At 40.1% G+C, this 22,611-nt stretch overlaps 1 protein-coding gene and 1 long non-coding RNA gene across 44 annotated transcripts in view; one reads left to right on the forward strand and one right to left on the reverse strand.

Annotated features, from left to right (window-relative positions):
* Positions 1–8,395, reverse strand: part of GTDC1 (glycosyltransferase like domain containing 1) — a 424,168-nt gene extending 415,773 nt beyond the window's left edge. For 22 of the 43 annotated variants that reach the window (XR_011502793.1, XR_011502792.1, XR_011502788.1 and 19 more), the window contains exon 1: positions 8,255–8,395. The gene's annotated coding sequence lies outside the window, so the exon portion shown is untranslated. Of the gene's footprint in view, positions 1–7,313; positions 7,448–7,923; positions 8,053–8,254 lie in introns of those variants that run through there. The other 21 variants (XR_011502795.1, XR_011502794.1, XM_070507640.1 and 18 more) reach the window with 15 other exon arrangements.
* On the forward strand, positions 7,641–19,519 carry LOC123285270 (uncharacterized). Its single transcript, XR_006526938.2, has 3 exons — positions 7,641–7,915; positions 9,901–9,924; positions 13,258–19,519. It is a non-coding gene; the product is annotated as an uncharacterized lncRNA (long non-coding RNA).
* The last annotated feature ends 3,092 nt before the right edge of the window (positions 19,520–22,611 follow it).

Raw genomic sequence — 22,611 nt, forward strand, 5'->3', positions numbered from 1 at the left:
ACTGCCAAATATCTAAGTCTAAATAATCATAGTTTGGTAGTCATTCTTTCAAGTAAAAGTGATGTTTCATGCAAAAACTAGTTCAGCTCACAACTCAAAAAAGCACATCAAGGGTTTTCTTTGACAGAACCAACATACTCTGGATATGCAGCAGAAGGGCTTTCTGCATACTTCCTATCTCATCACACAGAATATTAAAACAAAATGTGCTCAAGGATCAAGATTTAATAAAATTAATCATCTTTACTGCTTCATCAAGGACATTCTTCAGTGAAACTGGCTCTGGGGGTTTTGTTTTTTGGGGTTCTTTTTTTACTGTAAAAGCATAGCAGTGAAGAACACAATGATTACTAGTACAGTCTGATGCCACTGCAATTTGGTATCTACTAAGATGCCCACAGTTGTAACCACCATTTCTTTTGTACCAGCAGGGCAAATGTCAAAGTTGAGGAAAAGAGAAAAGTTAGTATTATCATGAAAACAGTTTTAATCTCACGGATCCCCTGAAAGTGTCTCAGTGACCCCCACGGATCTGTATACCACAATTCGGGGACAGCTGTATTAAGGAAAACACTGAAAGCTATGATAAATTGCCATCCCTATATCTCCCCAACATAAGAAATATACTAAACATCTAAACAAATTCTTTCATTTCAACTCAAAATTGGTCCAATTTGTTCTGAAACTGAATTAATAATATAAGTAACAATAGCAATTAACATTTAATGAGCTCTTACACGTATTATCTCATCTAATCCCCATAATTACTCTACTAGTTCTCTGATATATTCATGTTACAGATGAGGAAACTAGAGGTGGAGAAAGGGAAAGTCACTTGTCCAAGGTCACAATAACAATTACTAGTATTTACAGATTCAGACATTACTTTTTGCATACCTCACCTCTTAAGTCTTTACAACAACTTTTTTATTATCCTTTTTTACCCTTAACTATTCTTTATACTTTTATTACCCATTTTACAGCTGAAAACTTTGAATCAAAAAAGTAAAGCACCCTGCCCAAGGTTACCCAAGTGTTGGATCATCTATATACAAATCCAAGTCTGTCTTACTACAAGGAGCATACTACATACTCCACCTCTCCATACCACATCAATGTGTTCTTTGTATATAAATAGACTGATGGTTACAAGAGACTTACATAGTTTTAAAGACAACTAAGTAAGACCTCCTTGTGGAAAGATTTTTACTAATTTGATTATCTCTGTCTTCAAATAGAACAAAAGCTACTTCCTTTTAAAATAGTCTATGATCTAGGTAGATAGCTCATCAATTCACATTATTAAGGATTTATCTGCATATGACAACAAATGAATGTAGCTAAAATTACTCTTTAAAAAAACACTCAACACACCCAGGTGATATTATCCGCATATTATAGATGAAGAAAGTGAAATCCGGAGAAGTAACTAACTTCCCCCAAAGATATGCCGTTCATAAATGGCTCAGTCAAAATCAGTTTGGACTGACCCTGAAGCCTAAACTCTTAAATCACGCTGTCTGCATATATTTTAGGTCTCAGGCAATGACCTAGGAATTGCTCACAAGGTCTGGATACAAAGCTTGCTGATATCATATCCACTCCACCCAAGGCAATCAAGATATGAATGATCTTATATCTCAAAGACCAAGAGGTAAAAAAGAAGCTGGTGTATGCAGAAAATAAAGAGCTATGTTTTCAGGTGCTGTAAGTAAAGCATTTATAGGTAATGTTGAAGAAAGAAGTAAAATTCACCTAAGAGGTATCAGACAGCACACATCTCCGTGGCTGAGATAAGCTTGCCTCTGTTTAAAAACAAAACAAAAAAAGCCTAGAGGAAAATGTCATCACAGCTACACAGGCTATCTACAGATTACACAATAGCTTTCAAATGCCAGGATCCCAAGAATGCTGTAAACCTTAGTAAATGGCAGCAGAAATCATTTTCCTAAAACCTTCCCATACTCTGATCAATCAGTAAAATTTTTATTTTGACTTAGGATCTGTAAAAGGTGTCATGCTGCTTAATATTAAACCTAAGGGAGACAGGAAAGAAAGCAAAGTTTATCCAGCTCAATTCACCCTTATAACTTGTAACTCAACTTGCAGGAAGTATAAACATCTTGAGATTGGACAGAGGAGTGTGACTTTAATTTCAAACAAATTGCTTTCTCAAGGAGTCCCCACATACATTTGACGTTTGACAGGAAGGTGACAAAATGGAAGGCTGTGGTATACCACCTAAAAGGGCAGGCAGTATAGGTGAGAGAGGAGCAATTATACTTGTCACAGAATACCACATTCTGGATTCCCTCTGTAGCAAATGAGAAAAAAAAATTTTGAGCAAACTTTACCTCCTCCCATCAATGATTCCTAGCGTGACAAAAAGAATCACACTCTAGTAATGTAAAAGCAGCTGACAGATATATAGAGGAAAAAAGTCAAGATTGAGGTCATGTTCCTTGACATGCATCATTTACACTAAGGATTCCCCCACTTATCTGAATTAATTTCATGTACCTCATTTCATTCAGATAATTGAAGTTTCCTTTTAGAGTTGTAAAGTGTTTACCTCAACATAATTAGTCAACTGTCCACTTAAAAATACCACTACAAAAATCAGCACCCCCCTCCTCTCTACACATACACATATACTCCACTATCACTAAAAGTATAGATGTTGGCCTTCATGGGAAATTTAGTTCAAAAGTCCTCTTTAAAAAATTAGCACAAGAAATTCTACAAGAAAAGTTATGGTCTTTACCTTTTTAATACAGTGTTTGCAGTACTTGCTAAAGATATGGCAATTTGGGTATTCAATACATGACTATTGTTCTGAAACCAAATTAAAGGTTTAGACTACTAAGGAGTTTGATGACTTGCCTCAATACAATAACTGGGATTGTGTGCAGAACAAAATCAAAGAGTCTCTCGTTTTTATGAGCAGGCATTTAAGGGCCTTTTAATGAGAATTTACTCTTTAGTATATAATTACTAATGAACAAAAATAGGGCCATTAAACTCACTTCTTTATAGTGCCATAACAACTTTTATGTGTAAGAAATATAAAATAATACATACATATTAATCAAACTCAAGAAAAATGGAAATGCAAAATACTTAACAATATATGGTGAAAATTATATACCTTTTCTTCTTTTTTTAAAAGATTGGCACCTGAGCTAACATCTGTTGCCAATGTTTTTTGTTCTTCTTCTTCTCCCCAAAGCCCCTGGGTTCACAGTTCTAATATTCTAGTGCAGGTCCTTCTAACTGTGCTATGTGGGACACCATCTCAACATGGCTTTAAGAGAGGTACTAGGTCCCCACCCAGGATCCACACCAGCGAAACCGGGGCCATGGAAGTGAAGTGCGCAAACTTAACCACTCGGTCTCCAGGCCAGCCTCACCTTTTCTTCTTAAATAAATGTCCTGCAGATGACTGATAAAGCTATTTTTTATGTGAGTATGCTTATAATTTACAATACACAGAGCCCCTAGTACTAATGATGAAAATTAAATGTCTGAATTTCTTGTATGATTTCTAAATTTCTATATGAACACTGGTTTCCCATACTGATAAAAGACTTAGTCGTGGGATGAATTTATACCTAATCAATATTTATTTATCACCTGCTATGTGTCAGGCACTGTACTGAGTGCTGAGGACACCACTAGGAACAGCAAAGACTCAGTCTCAACACCTGAGGTAGACATAGTCCAGAAGGAAAGACAGATAATAAACAAATGTGCTATGGCAACTAAGTATAAGAGATACCTGGTCAAATGAAAGCTCAAAACTAAGAGAAGACACAGGTAGAAAAAACAAACACTTGAAAAATAATTAGCTACCATTGAAATTGGATAAAAATCACCCACTCAGTGACTCAGATAAAAAAGGAGAGAACCCAATAGCAAAGTAGTCAGGAAAGGGATCTAAGCAATGACTGGATGAATCCAGGATGTCCTAGAGTCCCTGATGCATATGAAAAGCTGACCCTCAAAAAAAATTCAAATTGTAACAGCCAAAAAGCCCAGCTCTCAGCTGACCTGTCCTCCTATGGGACCAATTCAGTGAGCGCAAGTCCAGGAAGCAGTATCACAGTATGTTGGCTCTGCAAGTACTACCCAGACTGAAGTAGGACCCCAACCATGCACCAGTTGAAAAAAATAGTCCCAGTTCCCTGAGGCAAGAGGAGACGACAAAGAGAGAGAGTTGGCCAAGCTGTCTTAAGTAGGCTTACAAGAAGGCTTCAGATCCACCGGGACCTGGAATACAAAAAGGAACCACTCAAGAAACATATCAACTCTATGGACTATTTAACAGTTACTAAAGAAAGGCCATGGAATTGCTCCTCTGATTATTTTTAAAAATAAATATTCAGGGGCCAGCCCTGTGGACAAGTGGTTAAGTTCATGTGCTCTGCCCAGGGTTTCGCGGCTTCGGATTTCAGGTGCAGACACGGCGCCGCTCATCCAGCCATGCTGAGGCAGCATCCCACATAGCACAACCAGAAGGACCCACAACTAGAATATACAACTATGTACTGGGAGGCTTTAGGGAGAAGAAGGAGAAAGGAAAAGAAGATTGGCAACAGATGTTAGCTCAGGTACCAATCTTCAAAAAAATAAAAATAAATAACAAAAAAACCCACAAAATTGTCATCTGTTTAAATGACTTAAGTATAACCTTCAAGTATGGGGGAAAAGAACTAGATATTCTTACTAATTCTTATTGATGATTCTATACCCCAATTCCATATAAACCTATACTGAAATATTCCAGATGTCTCACACACTTCATTAAGATGTTTATGCTCTATATTTCAAAACTGATGAGTAAAGGGTTTTTAAAAACGCGAATCTCATAGTCAAACTGAGTACGTGCCAGGGATACAGTGAGACACCATACCTCTGTAAGCAAGAGATGCTCAACGCACCAGAATAATTCCAGATCCCACCTCCTGAAGGGGGTGGGGGTCTTAATGTATTTTCAGTCTTAAAAGTCAATTCAAGAACTAAGTGGAAGGGACAGAACTCGCAGTGGGTAGGCCAGGTAGACTGGGACTGACACAAGAACCAGCAATGATAGATGTGAAATGCGTTGCTCCCCATAAATTAAAGACCATCCTAGTCTTCTGTACAATTGTTTTCAGTAACAGTGTCAGTAGAAATAAAATGCGTGTAGTCCAAAGATGTTGTTCCTGGGAAAGCTATTATTTATATAACTCTACATATTCAAATACGAATCACTCTATGCAGCTAGCCCTGCATTTGCCCAAACATTATTTTCCAAGGCTATTCAAAGGATGGAATGGTGGTACTTTCCAAAAGAAATGCTTGAAAATTTTCCTCAGTTAATTTTTTTTAAATAAACAAAACACACTATTCTGATCTATTAACTAAAGAGGAGATAAGCTTAAGAAGAAAAAAAAAACACAGTGGTCCTTCTGTTTTGTCAATATCACCAACACCAAGCAAGACATATCAAATACAGCCTAAAAAACAGTTTAAAATATTTCAGGTCAGCCTGCCAAAGTAGTCTGACCTCCAAAAGTCATGTTCCTTACAAAGGTCTATAGGCTGAAAAATATATCTTTATAAAGTAAAACCCAAGACTTTAAAATGTGGCCTTTGGTAACAATTAGAGGGTCACTCAATTCATGGTTGTCTAACTTTGCTCCAGTGGAAAATTCCTATTATTTTAGCTCGGTTGAGGTATTCTATCAAAAATTTAAATAATGAGGTCCTTTCTCAATGTCACAGTGAATAAAATAATGTTAACAAAATCCTCAATGTTATGTTCCTTCCTTCAGTTTTTGTAAAATACTTGACACTTGCTAACTTTTTCAATATCGGAGTTCACCCTAACAAAGTATCTGATTCGACACAAAAACGGAAATGAGTTATTTCAAGTTTACAATATCATGATTCATGACTTCCAGGCACTCTGCTACCTTCTTAAGTTTGATTAAGGCCAACAAGACCACAAGCATTTACAGAGTACCCACTATACTTAACACTAGACATACACAGATGAATAAGACACGGTCCATCTTTCATGAAGCCCCCATCAGGGAAAGTGCAGACAAGCCAAGAAGTATTTGCCAAATGCCTACACTAAACACTGGGGTGTGAGAAATGCAAAGAATTCACTCCACCCCAGCAAGGACTTCAGGACTTCTGCATTCTGAGGACCACTGAGAAAAGTGATGAAGATGCTGTAATTCGATTACTACATAGGTATAGGACCTTTCTTTCTAATTAACGTCAAGGTCACCATAACTCTAAGACTCTTTAAATGCCAATATCCTGGGGCTGACACAGACTATCTGAATCAAGAATATGAACAAACATTCGTGAAGTGAAAATAATTACTAAATTCAAAAAAACTGGAGTACTGTTTCAACTGATAGAATGTAAACATTTCCTAACTATAAATAATTTATATCATTTGTATCTAATGGACCCAAATCACAAACTAAGGCGTATACTCAAAACAGAAAAAAAAAAATGAAAATTTAGTGATTACTTGGCTTTTTTTAAGATACCAAAATCAGAACAAATTTTGGTGCAGGAATATCCATTGAGGAGGTCTGAATTATCTACTTAAGTGTTTAGTTAATTAAGTCAACTAGATCTAGTCAGCTCCCGTTAACCCTCTTCAACAAACTCTGATTATCTCTGTAAAATGACAGGGTTGGATTAAACTTCTAAAGTTCCTTACAAATAGAAAATTCTGTACTTCTGTGGTCCATAAGATTAAAATATCAACACGGTTTCAAAAGGAGAGTAAAAAAGCCATCTTAACTTCTCAAACTGGTAGTGCTATAAACTTCAGTTTCCTACCTTATTTCAGTATCATGGTTCAGATTTTACCTATTCAGTTTTCAAGTTTGTCAAAGAAAGCTTCATGACTCAAAAGGTACTCCTCCAACCCTCAACACTAAAACTGTTCCATTAAATACGAGATCCTAAGAAAAATATGCAATAAAAGGGAGTGGGAGCTGAAGAGAATCTCTTCCACATCAGACCTGGAATGCACTAATTAAAACTCAACATTGCACGTGGTATGTGGCTTCCTAGATGAAACTTGTGCCATGCTTTAGCTTTAGGTTAAACAGGTTAATAGACTCCAACAAAATGGCTCTGTTGAACTCGAATGAACTTCTTTTCGGCAGCTCCTCTACCTTACTACTCTGCTGAGCTTTAAAATCAACCTTAGGAATAGCACCAAACCACCAAGGTGAGCCAGGGCACACGGGGGCTGCATTCTGAAACCCACCCCGTGTGGAAAATCACCGTCGACTCACCGTTTCCATTTCAAACTGTGATACAAGTGAAGGAAAAAATGTAAAGCCTTCTCTTCGAACCTCCCATCCCACTGCCTCAGGGGCTAACGTAAGAGTTATCTCAAAAGCAATCTAATGCAGTACAGTTCTCAGACTCTAAAAGTTGTATTTGCGAGAGAAAGAAAAAAACTCCCTTGGGACTAAAGGTTAAATAAATGTCGTATTGCGACTTCGCGGTAGGGGACATGGCTGGATTTACAGGACTTCAATTCGGAGAACCTGCCCCCTCCGCTCCCCCTCAAAAGACTGCCGACATCCCCATCAAAACAAGATGCTGGATGCCGAGAGCAGGGATTGAGGCGGCAGAGTGAGGCGTGGAGCCTCTGCTGACAGCGGGGAGTGAGAGCTGGGGAGGTTAGAGGAGTGAGGGCGACAACGGGGCGGGGCGCAAAGGTTCCCTTCAGGAAGGCCAGGGGCGCCGTCACGGGGAACTCGGCCTGGCAGCCTCGTGGTCGGCGAGGAGGCCCCTCAGCCTCCTCAGGTCAAGCCCGGAAACCCGGCCTCCCTTCTCCCCACGCCAGGGCGACGCGCCGCCCCCCGCCCCTCGCGGCCGCGCGAAGCAGGTACGCACAACGCGCAGAACCCAAGAAAATGAAATCAGAACCCGGCCGGCGCTCAGAAGGCCGGACCCGCAGCAGCCTAGGCGCCCGCTCACAACGCGGGGCGGCCGGCGGCAGGGCGCGCGGAAAGCGCAGCGCGTGCGCCCAGGAAGCGCGCCGCCAGCGCGGCCCTCGGCCCCGCCCCCCGGCTCCCCGCGCCGCCGCCGCCGCCGCCGCCACTGCCCCTCTGGGAACTCCGCGCCGCGCGGCCCCGCGAGGCGGGCGCCGGGGAGGGGAGGGGAGGGGCCGCGCTCCCCGCCTCCCCGCTGGCCTGCGCGGCTCCCCAACCCGGAGCCTACTCACCTCCTCCTCCTCCTCCTCCTTCTTGTCTCTCCCTCCTGGCCACCGGCGCGGCCCAGCCGGCGACGCGCTGACGCCGTGCCCCTCCCCCGCGGCCGCCGCCGCCGCCGCCCCTCCCGGCCCGCGGCCTCAGGGCGCTTCAAGCGCAAGCCCCGCCCCTTCGGCCGGCCCCCGCGCTCAAGGCTCCGCCCCCGGCGCGGTCCGCACGCTGCGGGCGCCGGGTCCGCAGGACCCCGACCCCATGGGCTCACGGCCCCTGCTCCCGTCCTTACTTGCCCGCTGCCCGAGGCGCTCGCTTCGCTTCCCACCTCCCTGCTCGCCCTTTCCCCTCTCTTGTCAGCGCTCTGTCCGTCTCTTCAATTTTTTTGTACTCTTTCCCCAACCCCCCAGTCTTGTTCTGAGCTCGCTTTGGCGCCTTCTCTTTTCTTCTGTAAGGTCTTCTCTGCTCCCTAGGTCGGCCTCGGCTTCCTCCTGCAGCGTTCTTGCTGGTGCGTCCTTCTCCCTGGCCTGCGGGAGCCTCAGCGCCGGCCGTACGGGGCTCCTTCCCTGCCGCCTCTCCCTGCTGGGCAGCTCGCGCCTCCGGCCCCTGCATCGCCAGCGCGTCCTTATTTCTCTCCCTCTGGCCCCCTCTCGGAACCCTCTTGGCAGGCTCACACGCTGTCCCTTACCTACACTTTGCGTGTCCTTTCGGTTCTGACTACTCCACACACTTGATGCAGTTTGAATATTCGACAATTGAACGTTCGCGGTCCCACTTAACCTGAAAAGAGTCCCATTGAGTAGTTAACAGTCACAAAGCAAACTTGCTTAGTTGCCATGTATACTTTCTCTATGCGATAATGTATTAATTGACTCTTAAATATCAAGGAATGGAATTTTGGGGCTTACAATTCACAGATTTTGGATGTTTATTCCCTGCAACCTAACCTCACTTTAGCATTTATATTAATAAAATACATAGTCAACAGAAGGAGCACCAGGAACTTTTGGATCTCTTGTTTTCTTACCTGCAAAATAAGGAATTTGTCCCTTCCACGTTTAAATTTCTGTGATTCTGAATTGAAGGATTTTGTATTTGGAAGGAGTTTGTGCGTTAAATGAGTCAGGAGAAGGCAAAACCTGCAAATGTAACTGGAAGTCTGGTAACTTCATTTTTAAAACTGCAGCTTGGAAGAGTTAGGCTGTGATGTGGAAATAAGAAACATCCAAAATAAAGAAAACTGATAAGGCCTTTGGAGTTAGATCCACAAGTTGCTTTAAATTATGTGAGTAAACATTATTATTATTACATTGAATATTTGACCCTATCTTCCATTCTAAACAAAATCCAGGCTCTATGTGGACCTTCAAAGTTTAAAACCACCATCGAATTGAACAACAGCACTACAAGCATTTGAAAGCCTAATAAAACACCTGTCCGTCCACTTTAACACAAATTGGGAAACAGAAAAGTGTAAATGCCAAAAGCTGAAAGCAAGAGTTCCTAACTACACATGAAACTAAGAAATCCTATCTCACAGAACAAGTATAGGAAAAACTCCAAAGGCCATGGCTGCCATTTCCTTGCTTTGGAAATACAATCGTGTAATTTTATAGTTGACTTAGCTAGTTCTTAATATCATCTGGAGCCTAATCTTTTCATTTTACAGATGACGAACTGAAGCCCAGAGAGGGTAAGTTGCTTGCTCAAAATTTCTTAAATTAATTGGAAACAAATTCAGGATTCAAACTCAAGTCTCCTGTCTCACATACCTGCCAGCATCTAGCTTGTAGTTACCAGTTACATAAAGCTTTTCACATCTGATGTCTTTGACTTTGCAGTTTTGCCTACATGGTGTGAGTCATCACTCAGAAATTGAACTTGGCATTAACTAGGAAGGTATTGCTGTCAAAGATGATTTTGTCCCACTAGTTTCAAGGATTCCTGTTGCACAAGCTCCATCTCACCCAGTCAGGGTTCATTTTCATAATCAAGGCAATTCTGGCCAGGTCTCTGGAGCCATGTCCCAACCAAACATATTCATCCTAGGAGATGCCAAGAGCTGTGCATGATTGTAACAATTATGAATTTCCTATTATCAAGAAAATTACAACATTACAGGGGAGGTAAAATCTGAAACATAAAAGAATAAACAATTCACCATTAATAACCAAGGATTCAATTGTAAAATCCAAATCTTAAACTGGAAAATATCCATGCAAATTAAGGGAAGTCTTCTTAAAAGGACAAAAACGAAAATGTAAAATTTAGATTGGTTTATAGGAAAAGGGTAAAGGAAATTACTTGAAAAAAGGCGCTGAGAAGAAAATGAGCAAGCAAAGAATGGGGCAAAGTTAGGAGGTCAGATGAATCAAAGCAGGAGGTTCAGGGGCCGGCCCCGAGGCACAGCGGTTAAGTGCACACGTTCTGCTTCAGGGGCCCAGGGTTCACCGGTTCGGATCCCTGGTGCTGACATGGCACCACTTGGCAAGCCATGCTGTGGTGGGCATCCCACATATAAAGTAGAGGAAGATGGGCGCGGAGGTTAGCTCAGCTCCAGTCTTCCTCAGCAAAAAGAGGAGGATTGGCAGCAGATGTTAGCTCAGGGCTAATCTTCCTCAAAAAAAAAAAAAAAAACAGGAGGTTCATTTTAGAAACAATAGAAAACCAAGCTGAAATGATAGGGTAGAACTGTTGATAGAGGGCCTGAATTCGAGCCTGAGAAATTTGACTTGATCTAATAGATCATTCTGGGCGGATTTGGCAGGGGGAGAGGGGTGAAGACAAGACAGGAGACTATAACCTTGTCGGGTTCTGAAGTAGCAAGTGGGATTTAAAAAGAAGTACTAGACATAAATGCCACTGAGGAAAAGACTTAGAGGGTTCCGTGAGTATATAGAGGGTTCAAAGAAGAGCAAGAAGTCCAAGATGATGTTAGGATTGTGGCTAGAGTTGATAATGGTACACATAGACCTTGACACCTTAGAGTTGGAAGATGGTCGGCACTCAAAAGGTACAATTGCTGGAGAAAGGAGCAAGAAATTTTTGCAGGGTAACCCTCCTATTCATCATGTCCCCAATCAAGAAAACTTTAGTTTGCTACTCAAATTGAATTAGAAGGTAAGAAAGCAAGCTTTCACCCTGTCATGGGCCCTGTGCTGGTGTTTTTATGGTCGACCTATTTTTATTTCCGTTTCAGCCCTACTAATGTAAAAATGCTCAGTGGTGCAGTATATAATGTTACAGTGGAAATAAATCAATAAGTGTTTGTTAAATACGTACCAAATGCTGCTCAGCACTCTGCTAGGCCTAGAGGGCTGGAAAAGTATAAAAAGGGCCTCTGCCTTTCAAAAACTTACAATCTGGTTGGAGAAAAAAGGTCAACACACCTGACCCAGTGGAGAATAAATTCCATGGGCAATCTGTGTGGACTATAAAGTGTGCTTATTTAGAAATAGTGGAGAATAGAGCTGAATGGATTGGAAATAATATAATCTATAGTGTTCATCAGTCAACAAATTTTCTTTAATGTTTAAGCACTAGTCTAGGTTCTGGAGGTAAAATAAAAACTTTCTTCTCTCATTGAGCTTGATTTCCACTTGGGAGAGACAGAGAGGAAAAAATAAATACAAAACTATTAAATAGTAATAACTGTTCTGAAGAAAATAAAATGTGAAGGTGTCAAAATGAGTGTCTGGAAAGTAGGTTAGATGTTTCTGAGGAACATTTAAACAATGACTTGAGTGAAAGAAACAAGCAATCATGGAACCATCTGGAGAAGAGCGGTTCAGGCAGAGAGTAAAAGTACAGAGCCCTAAGGAGGAGTCAAGCTTACTGTGTTTGAGACCAGAAAAGGCCAAGTGTTTCTGGAGTGTAGAGAGCCAGGAGGAAAGTGAAGGAGATGAAACAGGGAAGGTAAGTAAGGCCTTGTAGGTAAGAAGGGATTTTGAGGTCAAGTTAAAGTATGGATATTTGGAAGATTAGTCACTCTGGCATTCTGGATTAGAGGAGGAAGAGATTAGGACCTGGAAGACCAGATGGAAGCCTGCATGATAATCCGGGCAGGAGGTGATGTGAGGTAGACAAGGTTGGTGGCAAGGTTAGCAAGGAAGACAAAAATGTCAAGCAGATGAAGTGTTGGGTATTTGTGAGGGGTGGTCAGTGGTGGGGAAAGCCCACAGTATCAAATGCAGAAAAAAGGTCAAAGAGAATAAGCTTTAAATAAAAGCTAGTATAATTAACAAGAAAGATGTCATGTGTCAATTCCAAGAGAAGAGTTTTCATAAGGTGGGGTGGTAAGAAGTGAGGAAATGAAGGCAGTGACCTTTGTAAGAATCAGGACAACTCAAAAGGTAAAAAGCATATGTACATTTTAGTTACCTTTTAAAGCTATTTACGTTTGGGATACTATTAAATCTTTAAATCCAGGTAAACATTCCCAGCCAGGTCTAATTCTGTCTCCATACTGAAGGGAAAACAAACTTTTACCACAGAAACATATCTTATATGTTTTTCTGGGCCAAAAATCAGTTCATCAATGACTCCCTGCTCTAAATGTATTCAGAGAAAGTTCACTCTTACTCCTGGGATATGGCAAGAATCTAACAGCAGAAACATTACAGCAGATGCTGTACCATGTCAGTTTTGATTCTATTACTGCTACCTGTCCGGTCTAAACCATGTTGGCTGTGGGTATAACCTTGAGCACGTCACACAACCTCGCTGAACTCCAGGTTTTCATTAGTAAGGAAGAAGAATCTCTCAGATTTTAGGTTTACAGGCATACAGGTTAGCACGTCTGTTGAAGAGAAACAAATCCCATTCTGTGAGATCCACATGAACAGCTTTCATGACTCCAAGAGGGACTTTGGCAAAGTCTTTCCAAAAAGACAACTTGGTTGAACTAGATGTTCTATTGTTCAGCAAATTGCAAGACAATTAATTAGTACTTTTCTTCCCTGGAAACAGACTAGGCTAGTTTGGCAGTCAGAATGAAAGGGGAAACTTAAGTCTCCTCTATTTGTAGCTATGCAGCTTGAGCATCTTGAGGAAATCAAGCCTGACTCTGGCCAAGTTGTGTCCACACATGCAGCACATGCTTGTGCATGTCTTCTCTCGATTGTCTGATACAGGTGGGTAGAGTGTGTTAATTTGTTAGGAGTTATTGAAAGATGGAATGCTATTAGTACTCTTTTTTATTTGGAATGTACTTCATTTTGGGGTCCATTGGGAGCAGTTAATCTCTTGGGATGCTTTGGAAAGCTTCATTAAATTCAATGAAGGAAAAAGAAGTATAAGTTATTCTAAAAATAATCGTGAAATTTTCTGTGTTTAATTTGCTGGCCCAAATGCTCCTCAAGTAAGTAGTGAAGAGGATTCCTAGCATTAATGAACAATTACCATATTGCTGAAATCAATACCATAGTTAGCATGAAAAGCCTTCTTATTTTTGGTGCTAAAGAGGCCAAAAACATCAGTAGCCCAGGAAGCATAAAATGTACTCTCTGATGATGAAATGATCTCTTTAAATTAGGGTTTAGCTATTCCAACATTGCGAGAGAATTTGCTTTATCGCTGTTACCTTCTGGACTAGAGACAGAAACATTTTATACTGTGGTTCGTCCTGTACCTTTTATCAAGGATAAATTCATGTTTTTGTTTAAAAACAAAGAAAGCTTACATAATCTCTCCTCATGATTAGCCCTTCCAGTAATTATCTGTTGCTTGGAATCAGTGTCAGCCAACCAAGTTCAGATGGCAAAAAAATGTTTGATCTGCAGCGATGTGATTTAGAAGACTCTGCATGGAAGGTACAGCTATGCACATACAGAGAACATATTTATCTAATTTGACTGCCAGTGATTTAATTAATGTTTGTCAAGCACTTTGAACATGAAAAGAACTATCTGAAAGCTGAGAGCTATTACTCATAATCATTTTTCCTATTTGCTGAACTAAAATTAACATACAAATGTGATACTCCTATGGTATCTTTGAGAGATATGCTCCTGTTCTAACAAACTCTTTGGACTACGCTTTAAGAAAGTCTCATTAAAACTTCAAGGCTCTGGTTTCTGAAAGTCAAGCTTCAAGCTGTTTGGGTATCATCCATCAGTAGATTTTGAAGCATACAGGCTAAATAAACAACAGTGACAGCTTGGGGAAGTGTATGCACCTGTTTATTGAGACTATGTTAACAGGGGCAAATCTAAAATAAGAATGCATACTGCAACCTGATTTTCAAGAAGTTTTTGTGCATGCCTTCACTTAAAATTACTCATATTATCATCTAATTTTTTTCTTCTAGTTTTCCTTCCAAAGAATAACAACTGACAAGCACGAAGTCTCAGTAACAATCTGAGGGGAAATAAAGAATGAAATGACCCTATTTTAGAGATTGGAGGAGAAGCAAACATGATGTTTTCCTTTATTGCTTTTTCTCCAAGTCAAGTACAAGAGCAATTGGCAAAAGAGGAAGAAAACCTGAGAAGAAAGTAAGGAGCCTCGACAAAGGCCCTGATCTAATGTGATTCTCCACACAGGTTTTGGTAGTGCTACATTCGTCCTTACAAGGCATGGTGGGATATTTGTCCAACTTCCCAGGACCATAGGGCAAAATGGACACCCTTGTGTATAGAAGAGGTGACTTAAAAAAACACTGACTTTCCTTTATGAATGGTTTTTGAATTTTAGTTTCATTTCATTGACATTCCAGTCCCCTAAAGAGAATTCTTACATTGCCTCTGCACCATACAGAGTCTTCTTTCCATATGCACCATGCAACACATATACCTTGGTAGAATAAGTCAGATTAAGGTATTATTTCTACCTCAACTCAGCAAAACTAAACTTGACATACGGGCCTGGGAATCTGCCCATTTAACAAGCTCCTGCATGATTTTATATTTGCTAATGTTTGAGAAAGACTTCTAGAAGAGGTATTACTTACCTTGTCTAGTCATTCTTAGCACACATCTTACTTGTAGTAATCAGATATGTCAGGGACAATGGCATTATGTGGCTCTCTTACATTTTTCTACTCTCTTGTGTAGTTAGATTGGGGCTAGGTAACTGGTACTGACCAGTGGGCTTGAGGGGAAATGAAGTTTGTCACTTCCAGCCAAGGTTCTTAGGAGCACTTTTCTCCCCTGCCCCTGTGGCTCTGGAAGCCCCATTTTCCAGAGGGTGTAGCTATAAGAAGACAGCACCCCTGGATCCTTGGGAGCTGCTCTGGAGAGCAACTAGACTCTCAAGAGATTTCTTATAAGCTAGAAGTAAACCTCTAACAGTTAAAGAGCTGAGTGGTCTGCTATTGTTAACTATGCCAGTATTGTGTAGCCTTTCCTGAAGAACACAACCAGATTTAGATATCTCTCTTTCACAATTGCAGAAACAGTTTTAAGTCCTGGACCTTAAAATGGCAGAAAGGGATAATGGAATAAGCTGGGCACAATTTACTAAACAGATCATTTAAGAACACATGGATAAACAAAAATCGCAAATAGTATGCTGTATGGTAGAAAAAAATGTTCTTTATATAGTTCAGTTCTGGCACTACCTTCCAATCCTCCCCAAAATTAAAAAATTAGTGAAATCTTTAACCTATTATGCCCAGGAAAAATATGTTTGTCCTTGTCATGCTTAGATCCTCTTTTTTTCTCCATCTTGGTCACATATCATTAACAGTCCATCTTCTGGGCTCTCAGATGGATGGGGTTCCCATATCTAATGGCAGTCAGAAGTGGATTGATTTGTATTTGCTGCTTAAATTTCAGTCCTTAAGTGCATCAACTAAATTTCTTTGGCATTCGCCACTTGTAGTCCTAATTTCTTACCTCACAGATGTGTGCAATGCTGAAACAGAGAGGTTCACCCCTCTCTGTACTTTGGGTGCTGCCCTCACACACCTGGGTCGAGACCTGTGGGAAGGATGAATCAGACAGTTTTGGTGGAGAGCATGAATGATGGAAGAATGATTTCCATAGAGGCCAAACACTTTGCAGAAGTCACTGGTCTATACTATTTGCTGATCTACCCCTGAAACATTCTCTCTGACAGCAGAAGGCCAGTTTTTGCTATGAAGCGTTTCCAAATCACTGTTTGAGAGCTACATACACACATAAAGAAGGAGCAGGGAGAACCCTCCTCTTACGGGTTCTCAAGCACTTCAGAGACTCTTTTGTCAGTAACTACGCTCTTGCTCAAAAATCTTATAGGTGCCTGAAATCTTTTTTTGAAACAAGGGAGAAATAAACAAAACACAGGCTAGCTACAGTTTGCTGCTCCCGTGAGTAGAGTACAGTTAATAACATTTCTTGTATCACTTTTCCCTTAATTCATAGACCAAATAGAGAAAAAAAATGTACTGTATTCTTTTTCCTGTTGCTTTTTCAATAATTCCTGAACAAATCCACATAACATTCCTGTAGTTGAGTGGAAGAACCATATGAAATGGACACATTGAAATCTTTTTCAGTTCTATTTAGTATTTATTTGTCCCCATTTTGAAATAGGGCCATGCTGCTTTTGTTCCTATAGAAAAGAAGTTATGATTTAAGAAAACTTTACAAAAGGGAAGCTGATCTTGATGTTATCAAACTTCCCTCTTTTCTTTTAGCAGAATGTTTGAGAAAATGCCAATTGGTGTCGCCTATCATCAGAACTTTTCAAGTTTTCAATTTGCTTCTGCAAATTAACTCACGTAAAACTATCTGACCTCCTTTAACAAATACTTTTTTATTTCTGTCTGAATAGTTAGCACCTACGTTTGTCTCTGCCTACTGAAACAGTATGACTGTATAGTCATAACTATAGTCAATAACTAACTTGCATGTTCTTCCATTTTTAATAAGGGGGAATGTGCATTGGTATAAATTCAGGCATCCATATTCTTTTGTGGTGAGTATTAACCAGAATGCCATTTTTGTCCAGACTGTCACCGGATGATTTTATAATTAGAAGATTCACTCAAAAATGAAAGTCTGAAGTTGATGAGGCAGAACCAGCTATGTTTTAAAGGGAAATACTTATTAGTACAAAATATTGGAGGACAAACAAAATCAATTTTTACAGGCAGATTAACCAAATTGTTCATTATTGTAGTAAACATTGCAAAAATCAAGAGGATGGACTATATTAGCTGTACCCAAGCAAGAGAATGAAGTACTGTGATCTAATTTATGTACAATAATTGTTCACACTAGCATTCTCATAGTTTGGATAGTGACTCATTTTGTTCTGTGACACCTTTGTTCTCCAGTATCAGCTGCTATTAAAAAGTAGAAGCAAAAAAAATGAAATAGGATTTTTGCCAGGCTAGTTGAGGGTTTTAAAAATTACCTGAACATCAAGGGTGAAGCAAAGACTACCAGTGTTAGGTAATCTGGTAGCTTTACATCTTTTCAGTAGGTTTGAATATTTGAAAAGTAATTTGTTTTCCCTAAAAGACATTTAATAAGATTTTTGGTGGCATATTATTTTAGCATTTAAAGAGGTTGAGCACAGAAATCAAGTTAGGTAAGCATAGGCTTTTTCTTCTTCATTTTGCATCCCTACCATTTGATTTTCCTTTGGATGTAGATGGGCGTGTTAAAGGAGGGAGTATATTTCAAAGAAAGAGCTTAATAAAGTAATTTACTGTCAGCAGGTCACTGCTAATAAGTAAATCTTTTATAAATCATGAGACTGAGCAGATTACAAAAGATGGGGTGAAAATCACTGCCAAAAGATGTAATGTCCAAGGGTTTTTCAAAAATGATGAAAGGACCTAAATGTCAACTCAAGAATACACATACACAGAAGAATTAACTTCTTAAAGGTGTTTCACTGGATATTTTTTAGCTCATTACTTTGGAAATTCCCAAATATATACAAAAGTAGAGAGAATGTTACTATTATAAGGGACTTCCATGAAGTCATCAACATGTTTGCTACACTTGTTTTAGATTTCATGATTTCTTTGATGTTGTTTTTATTGCTGGAACATATTTAAAGGAAATCATGATGTCATGTTATTTCACCCCTAAACACATGAAAAAATAAAAAGAATATTTTCGTGTGTAATCTTAATGCAATTATCACACCTAAGAATGTTTATAATGTCTATTCTCACATCCCTTAAATCATTGTAGGTTAGCAATTAGCATTTTCTTGTTTGATTTTTATCTTTGCTTCACCCCTTTCTACTTTATAGGCATCCCCTCGATTAGCAAAAAAACTCCTACAGTTGGATTAGGTTATTTTTAACATATCTCTAGGACCTGCCTATGCTTTTCTCTGGCATAGTGTGTTATTCAGAATCTTACACCATTTCCAAATTCTGCAATGCAGTTGGCATGATACAAAAAAATTAAATTACAATTTTGCTCAAATTCCAAAGTTTTGTAGAGTTTGAGAATACTGTAATTTATTAAAAAATAAAACTAATCCATAATCTAACTATAACTGCATTGAGTAATCTACCAGGTAATGTCTCCAATGTTTTTCCTGGGATCATTTGTTTGCAAATATAGAAAACCAAATTTGGCCGAATAAAGCCAAGAAACAAATACATAAAGGTTAAAAGGTAAATAAATGGAAGGAAAGATGTAAATCTCAGCCTGAAAAAGGACAGGAATCAGACACTCTGGGGAAAGAGAGTTCTGCGGAGCAGAATCTTGTGGGCAGTCTCTTCAGAACACTGCCGTTAAGATGAATCAGTTCCACGTGTTTTCCAACTTTGCATCACTCTGCTCTGCTCAGAGTCTTAGTCGATGGCAAGTGCTCACTCCTTGGCTAGGATCTGGCAGGATTCCTTAAAACTAGCAGCCCCACCAAGACCATACACAATGAGGTAGAGGTGGTTTCTCAAAAAAAAGTCAAGTGTTGTTACCAAAAGAAGAGAGAATGGAAGCCTGGAAGGCAAATTCAACTGAGGCAGAATGAAAATATAGAAACACTTCCTTCCTCTCATCAATGACTATTTGTCCTTCAGATATTATTGATGGGTCATTGAAAATTCAGGCTTTCTCAACAACTCTTTTCTGTATCTATGCACTGCTATTAGGAACTACTGCTCTTACTAGATCCCCTTTCTCCACATTTCCTTCGTCAGAAATCAGTGTTCCAAATTCCTACAACATCCAAGCTGCCAGAACTGTTGAGTTCTGTGCACCTGATACCATCTTGCTCTCTTTTTTGGGCTGTTAAGGATGGATTTAAAAATTCCAGTTTAATTTAAAACTCTCCGTTTCCTTTTTTGCTCACACTTTTGCTAATTTATCACCTTTCCTTCCAGTTCACTATTAAATAACACTAATTTAAAAACATGGATCATTCCCTCTGCCCTTTCTGCCAGAACTGTCCCCTTCCACGACACACACACCACACACACACTGCATTCACACACCAGTTTTGTCAGTGCCTAGTGTGGCACCAAGTAGGCACACAATGAAATTGGAATTTAATTGAGCTGTAGCAAATTTAGGACTGTACAAGTTTGCTACATAATGGGAGAGTTCAGAGACTACTGGTCTTAGGGATATAGCATTTTTCCTTTAGAGTCAAATGTTATAACCAGTGTTTAAGAGAATAAAAGGAAGTGAAGTTGGTATGCATTATTTCGATTTCTAAGTGAGCTAGTTTTCCTATCTGATTAGCCCACTAAAAGATGGTTTCAGACCCTTTATAAATAAGATATTTCACAGTGCATGGGAGAGTAGTTCATTCAGGAACTACTTTCATTCAGCTTCTTCCTTGAAATGTTCTCGACTTTTCCCTCTACCTCTGTAGTCCCTATTTCCCAGGGAGGAAGATCCTGACTGCCCATTGGTTGCTGGAGGCACATTCTGAGGAATTGCTAGGACAGAGAAGGTCATCTAGCAACAGCAGCTTCTTCCAGCCTCTGCTCTGGGCCTGCGGGACTTCCTGCTTCCTTCCTTCCAACTTCTCTCTCCCTCTCCTTCACTCCTAAGAAATGACTTCCTGTCTCCTCTCATATTTGAAGCCCTGACTTAAATCCAGTATTCCATTAATTAAAAAAATATACTATTGAAACTGTCTATACTGGACACCATGACTTTGTTTGCCCAATGAGAAAAAAAAAACCAAAAGGTCAGAGTGGCTGGAATGTAGTCAAGGAGGGAAAGGGCTGTGAGATGACGTGGACGCAGGACACATGTGTCTTTTGGTCCGGGTAAAATCTTTTGAATTTTACACTAAGTATAGTAAGGATCTGTGGTAGAAATCTATTTGGAGGGGAAAAAACCCCATTCACCAGACTGCCCCTCATCCTATCCCCCACCACACACACAACTGTGATAGTTTACGGTGTCCCATTCTCCGGTTCGTGAGAACTGTGGTCATATTTACATCAATGTGGGATATTGTGGATGCAGACTACATAGTAGGAGGAGATTTTATTAGTCAGAATATAGCTACTCAGTAGTTAAAATCTAAATAAGAACCATTTGCTAAAGTAAACGGCCTAGAGAGAACAAAGAAAATGATAAAGATAGAAATCTCATGTTAGATCTGAGAGCCTAGACCAATAGTCTCACCTTATGAATATACTGCCCTACACTGTAACCACATACTGAAGCTTCAAGCAAGCCTTCCACTATTCCAATTGTTCCCTGTTGGAGTTCTCCAGACCTCTTCAATGAGGCCTTACCTCCAGTTTGTTCACCTGCCAACAAGCCCACAGCTGGCCTGGATTTTGTCCCACTGTCATCACCCCTAAGTGGGTCAACACCAGACATCTAGTTGTATGCTTTGCCCTCTCTCCCTCCTCATCTCTCTCCAGTTTTCCCATTTGCCAGACTATCCGAGTACAGATAAAGTTGGGCTTCTGGGGGCTGGGGCACGGGAGGAGGCTCAGAAAAAACAGCAGCCCTTGGTTATGTTTAATCAGTTCTATGCCCTGATTAGTCTTGGAGTGCAAACAAGATATATCTAAAGAAAAAAAAACGAACCTTATTTGGTGGATAATTACATTGTATTTAAACTCAGTACAGAAGACACTGGAGATTTAATTTCCACAGTACGATGCTTTCTCAGTTCTCTTGCTTCTTCTCCTTCCCCTTTGCAAGCATTTTTTCTTCCAACTGTATACCCTGATGTTCCTTATATATAAGCCTTCTTTAGGGTTTCGCTCCCATCCTCTTTTTCTCACTACTCCCACACATATACACTCTCTTTAATTGATTTCAACTGATTATCACATCCAGGGGAATCTACTTTCTATTTTTTTGTTTTTACTAGGTTCTCACTGTCAAAGTCTTAGTTCACGATCGTATCATTTCTCTCCTGGACGGTTTCAATAGCCTCCTGACTTGATTGCTTCCTGACGGTCTTGTCTCTGCCCAATCTGTTCTCCAGAGAAATTTTTCCAGCATGCAAATTTGTTCATGGCACAGCTCTATCTAAACCATTCTAAAGTCTCTGCAGGAGCCACAGGCTAAAATCTCAAATATTTAAGCATGGCAAATGCAGGTGTCCATGGTTTTTGTCTGTCTCTGCCCTGCCCCCTGACTCCTAGGATGAACTTTCAGCCCAAGCCATAACAAAAATATTTTAATTCCCCTAATATTCCCCTTACTATCTTATAAAGCTGGGCCCTTGGCTATGTAGTTCCTCAGTTGACCCTCCCTTGTCTACCAGGTGACACTAATTCATTCCTCCATAGGTACTACCAAGGCTACCTCCTCTGTGAAGGCTTCTGTTGATTTCACCAGACTATACACTTCCTCAGTGTTCTCAAAGTAACTAGCCAATACTTATATTATGTCTTCTTATGTTGCTGTTTCTCTCTGCTGATGTGCCATTTCTTTCACTCGATTGGAAGCTGCTCAAATAAAAGGATTGTATAGTCTCTTTGTTTTAGTATTCCTGGTAACTAGCACAGAACCTGGAATATTGTCGGCATTATTGCTTTAAAAATTAGTGAAGGAGGACACGAATGGAGAGAAACCATTCTACAAGTGTAAAAATCTATTAAGCCTGAGCACATAAAAACAGAGATCTAGTATGGACTTCTTTGTTTGCAGATCACACAAATGCAACTTAAATTAGCTTAGGATAAAAGGAGGATTTATTGGAAAGACACTGGAATATCTCAGGTAATTTGAAAAAAGAATTCATCAACAGAATAGTGAGAAAGAAAGCCTGGGAAGCAATTCAGCCTGCGGAATACCTAAAACAGGAGTTGGTTGGCCACCAGTGTGTGTCTGTGTGTCTCTTCTGGCGATTGCTGCTGGTCATGACTCTGTTCCTTCTCACTGTAAACTTTTTTCCAGTTCAGTGGTTCTCATTGCTAGCTGCACATTCAAATCACCTGGGGAGTTTCAAAGAAATATTGACACCTGGATCCCACCCCAGATCAAGTCATTTAGAATTTCTGGGG

The sequence above is a fragment of the Equus asinus genome, chromosome 4 (assembly GCF_041296235.1).
Source record: "Equus asinus isolate D_3611 breed Donkey chromosome 4, EquAss-T2T_v2, whole genome shotgun sequence".
Classification (NCBI taxonomy): domain Eukaryota; kingdom Metazoa; phylum Chordata; class Mammalia; order Perissodactyla; family Equidae; genus Equus; species Equus asinus.